Raw genomic sequence first — 5,465 nt, 5'->3', positions numbered from 1 at the left:
TGACATGGGCCTGGTGGGTGATAGCGAGTTCAAAGACAGTGAACTAGCTATCCCAGTACTGGGGCAGCTCCCTGAACCCCTAGCGAGGGAAGGGGGGAGCGAGCAGGTGTCCTACACCCACGCCCAGCGAACGATTGTAAACATGCCGATAGAGGGATTCCTCAATCAGGAAGTGTGCAGGGTGGACCTGAACAGTGAGAGTGGGGTAACAATCCCAGATCACTCAGGTGCTCCAGATGACCACTCAGCCGAGGGTCAGGCATGCTCCACAGCTGCACCGCCCCCTGCAGGGTTCCTAGAGCACAGGCATGAACAAATCGAAAAAGCAGATGCCCTGAAAATGGAGGAGCAGCATCAGCCGCTGCGTCAGATCTCCCCAGATTTCCAGGATGTTGGTACCCAGGATGCCACACGGCATACTGAGAAAGACACCATGTACATGCTGCGCCAGCTTAGAAAGGTGACAGTCACTCAGAAGGAGATGACTGGGATCAGCCACCCTAAAAGACTTTTGGGAGGACTGATTGCTGCCGCCACTGTTGTGCGTTTGCTATTTCTGGTAGGTTGGTTTGTTACTGGCACTCTCCCCCTGACTGCCCCAAGAAGGCAGGTGTCAGAGATGCCAGAGGGTAGTGACAGACTGTACCGACAGCAGCAAAAGTTGGAAAGCTTAGGGAAAATCCTACAGGCAACTTCCTATGCAACAGGGTTAAATCTTATTCCCCAACCAGTTTATGCTTGTGTGCAACAGGCCAGAATGTTGACACAAGACCTGTTAAGGGAGTTTAGTGCCACTGTAGCCAGTCTAGCCATGGCACAAATCCCAACCCGATTGATTCCACTCTTCTCAGTAGAGGAGTGTGTGACATTAACCCCATCGCTCATAGCTCACCCAGAAGGCAATCCAAGATTGAATTCGGTTCCAAATCTTGAGATGGGTATGGCTACCAAAGTTATCCATTGGCTGTGTCTGAATGATTCACCAATGAAGGGTGTAAAGCTACTAACGAGTAGAGGGAGGCTAATGAACCCCATGAAGAGCAGGTGGGAAGTAAATGGGTGGTCAGCACACCACATTTAACTGTCACTATGACTTGTGACAGGCATGATACAGCTACCTAATAAAACAGTTCCTGCAAGTTCCCGAGGAGGCCACAGTGCTCTTGAACTTAACACTGTACTGTCTAGAACCAGACAATATAAGACCAAACTTGAGGTCATGGATGCCTTCAGGTGCCACACTATTGAATGGGATAGAAATCCAAGAAACAGTAAGCCCTGAAGAGGTACAGGTAGTTGAGTTTGCTTTAATGGAACAAACCTCCAAACCACCCTGGCAGGTGCCCAACACAGGTGTTGTGGTTCATCAGGGGGGCTGGGAACAGGAACCGGTGTTATTGTAACACTGCTGCTGGGGAGCTGGATCATGACTGATAGTGTACTCTGAAAGCTGTACTCTTATCAAGATGTACTCTGGGTAGCATGAATGAGTCAAAGGTAGCATGTCAAAAGAAAGGATGTGACTTCTCCCCAAATATCTACTACAGAGGTATCAGATATTGACAGTGAACTTCCTGATGTGTAGTTCCTAGACTTAGATAATGTCTCCTACCGTGTTTATACATACTCCAGATGTTATTATTCCTGTTTCTATCCAATGCTGGTTCCGGTATGAATTCTCGAGGAGTAATGTGGACATTTAAGATTATTAATCTTACTATTCATGCAGGCTGATTTAAGGTTTCCTTTGATAAGGTTTCCTAGTACAGCTCCCAAAGGGGGATGCACTTAGCTAAGCCTGGCTATCATGATCAATGGTCATCCATTGGCGCCTATCTGTCTAGGGAGTGCCAGATGGACATCTGGACTGCATTCCTAAGTGTCAGGAGTAAGTGACTCATATCTCACCTTGATCAACCAATCAGGGACTGGTAGGGCCGAGTAACCCACGTGGGACTCTGATGCCCATGGAACTTTCAGCCAATCGACGAGCTGAAGTTCCTCCAGGTAAAAACAGGCAACACAGAGAGCCTGGGAGATTCAGGAGAGATTCAGTGGAGGATTCAGTAGAATTCTGTGGACGATTCTAAAGGGAATTCAAAGGAGAATTCCAGGGCAGGACGGCCCAGGGGCAGAAGGCTCCCAAGGGCAGGACATTCTCGCAGCGCGCCTCCTGACCATCCTGAGACTCAGCCCGGACAACCACGGAACGGCCAGTGTGTCCGAGTGCCAGAACTTTCCTTTGTTCTAAGAGTCTAGAGCGGAGGTTGCCAGAGAGTAATCAGAGGATCCACCCGAGGTTAGCACCAGCAGCAGGCCTCGTGAACAGGTCAGAACTGTGGACAGCTGAATCACTATTCAGAACTAGCTCTTCATCAGAAACAAACCGGTCCTCTTCCTGACTTGCTGGGACCCACGGTCATCTTTTCTCCTGTGCACAAACTTTGCTAGTTAAAGCCAACACTAACTAGCCGGTCAGTGAGCATCAGCAGCGCACCGTCGCAAGCCGCACAGCACAGCCTGGCACCGAGCCAGAGAGCGCGGATTGGACAGCAACAAGCCTGCAACTGTTTCTTTGTGCCCGCAGGAGATCTGAATCCCCAGAGATTGGATGAGTATTCAACTTCAATGCATTACAGCTCGAGAATTCAATTGTTATCCCAACCAGTTGATATCAATTTAATTCCTAAGAGTTATGTACTTGTTTTGAGTATCTAATAATAATAATAATAATAATTGCTTACACTTATATAGCGCTTTTCTGGACACTCCACTCAAAGCGCTTTACAGGTAAGGGGGACTCCCCTCCACCACCACCAATGTGCAGCATCCACCTGGATGATGCGACGGCAGCCATAGTGCGCCAGAACGCTCACCACACATCAGCTATCAGTGGGGAGGAGAGCAGAGTAATGTAGCCAATTCATAGAGGGGGATTATTAGGAGGCCATGATTAGTAAGGGCCAATTGGAAATTTGGCCAGGACACCGGGGTTACACCCCTACTCTTTTCGAGAAGCGCCCTGGGATTTTTACTGACCACAGAGAGTCAGGACCTCGGTTTTACGTCTCATCCGAAGGACGGCGCCTGTTTACAGTATAGTGTCCCCGTCACTATACTGGGGCATTAGGACCCACATGGACCGCAGGGTGAGCGCCCCCCGCTGGCCCCACTAACACCTCTTCCAGCAGCAACCTTAGTTTATAACCAAGTTCATTTACGAAACGGTCTTAATGAATGATATACTGAACGTATGTCCTCTTGATATGTGTAACACTTCGTAACTGATTGAATATATATATCTTTTGTGTTCTGATAACCCTCTCGATAAGATCTGTTAGGTTTATATGCATATTCTATGTATTCATAAATGTATCCTCGTGTATTAGTACCTGTGTGTGTGCGTTGTTTGAGTTATATCGCATGGTTGGATTCTAAAGCCATCAAAAGAATCAATTTTGTGATTTACTGCTACAATTGATAATTGTCCCAGTAAATGCCCAAACCCTACAGAACTGGTGGCTTCAGAGAGCACACTACGTTACACCCCCTAAACCTAATAACTGGTTGGGCCACCCTTAGCAGCAACAACTGCAATCAAGCGTTTGCGATAACTGGCAATGAGTCTTTTACAGCGCTGTGGAGGAATTTTGGCCAACTCATCTTTGCAGAATTGCTGTAATTCAGCCACATTGGAGGGTTTTCGAGCCTTAACCGCTTTTTTAAGGTCATGCCACAACATCTCAATCGGATTCAGGTCAGGACTTTGACTAGGCCACTCCAAAGTCTTCATTTTGTTTTTCTTAAGCCATTCAGAGGTGGACTTGCTGGTGTGTTTTGGATCATTGTCCTGCTGCAGAACCCAAGTGCGCTTCAGCTTGAGGTCACGAACAGATGGCCGGACATTCTCCTTCAGGATTTTTTGGTAGACAGCAGAATTCATGGTTCCATTTACCACAGCAAGTCTTCCAGGTCCTGAAGCAGCAAAACAGCCCCAGACCATCACACTACCACCACCATATTTTACCGTTGGTATGATGTTCCTTTTCTGAAATGCTGCGTTACTTTTACGCCAGATGTAATGGGACACACACCTTCCAAAAAGTTCAACTTTTGTCTCGTCAGTCCACAGAATATTTTCCCAAAAGTCTTGGGGATCATCAAGATGTTTTTTGGCAAAACTGAGACAAGCCTTTATGTTCTTTTTGCTCAGCAGTGGTTTTCGTCTTGGAACTCTGCCATGCAGGCCATTTTTGCCCAGTCTCTTTCTTATGGTGGAGTCATGAACACTAACCTTAACTGAGGCAAGTGAAGCCTGTAGTTCTTTGGATGTTGTTGTGGGGTTTTTTGTGACCTCTTGGATGAGTCGTTGCTGCGCTCTTGGGGTAATTTTGGTCAGCTGGCCACTCCTGGGAAGGTTCACCACTGTTCCATGTTTTCGCTATTTTTGGATAATGGCTCTCACTGTGGTTCGCTGGAGTCCCAAAGCTTTAGAAATGGCTTTATAACCTTTCCAGACTGATAAATCTCAATTACTTTTCTCATTTGTTCCTGAATTTCTTTGGATCGCAGCATGATGTCTAGCTTTTGAGGATCTTTTGGTCTACTTCACTTTGTCAGGCAGGTTCTATTTAAGTGATTTCTTGATTGAGAACAGGTGTGGCAGTAATCAGGCCTGGGTGTGGCTAGAGAAATTGAACTCAGCTTTCCAAAGATGTGATAAACCACAGTTGATTTATGTTTTAACAGGGGGGGCAATCACTTTTTCACACAGGGCCATGTAGATTTGGATTTTTTTTCCCTTAATAATAAAAACCTTCATTTAAAAACTGCATTTTGTGTTTACTTGTGTTATCTTTGTCTAATATTTCAATTTGTTTGATGATCTGAAACATTTCAGTGTGACAAACATGCAAAAAAATAAGAAATCAGGAAGGGGGCAAACACTTTTTCACATCACTGTACATTTCTCTACATCCTCCCTCTCCTGTCTTTGAGGTAGCCTTCTCAAGAAACTCCAGGACTCAGAAGAAACTTAAACATTCCATCCCCATCAGGAGTTTAGTACAGAAGATGGGAGGGAGAAGCATCTGTGCTAAAGCAAGCGTGAAGGTTAGAGTTTAGCATTTGAATTCAGCAGGAGTTCACAGCTCCAACCATTATATGGGTACAGGGTAACATACAGATTCTGCTAGCAGACTCCATCAGTATGTAGGAAGCAGTTATATAGAAAAAATCTCTTGATATGGCAGAAAACTTGTACTTAAGCTAAAATTCTTTGCTTGTTGCTAAGCTTGAGCTGGCCCCAGATAACACTTTGGCTTTCTTGGCTTCCTTGTGATTAAACTGTGCCAACTTTTCCTCTTAAAATAGAAACCTTTTAAATCCCTAGCCCTCTATAGTCATGGAATGACTGTGCCTTTAAGCATTACGTTATGTTTAAAGGATGTTTGTTTTTCGGTATA

This window comes from Lepisosteus platostomus, chromosome 16 (genome assembly GCF_059453375.1).
Source record: "Lepisosteus platostomus isolate fLepPlt1 chromosome 16, fLepPlt1.hap1, whole genome shotgun sequence".
In the NCBI taxonomy this organism is placed as follows: domain Eukaryota; kingdom Metazoa; phylum Chordata; class Actinopteri; order Semionotiformes; family Lepisosteidae; genus Lepisosteus; species Lepisosteus platostomus.
Note: the sequence above shows the minus strand (reverse complement) of the source record.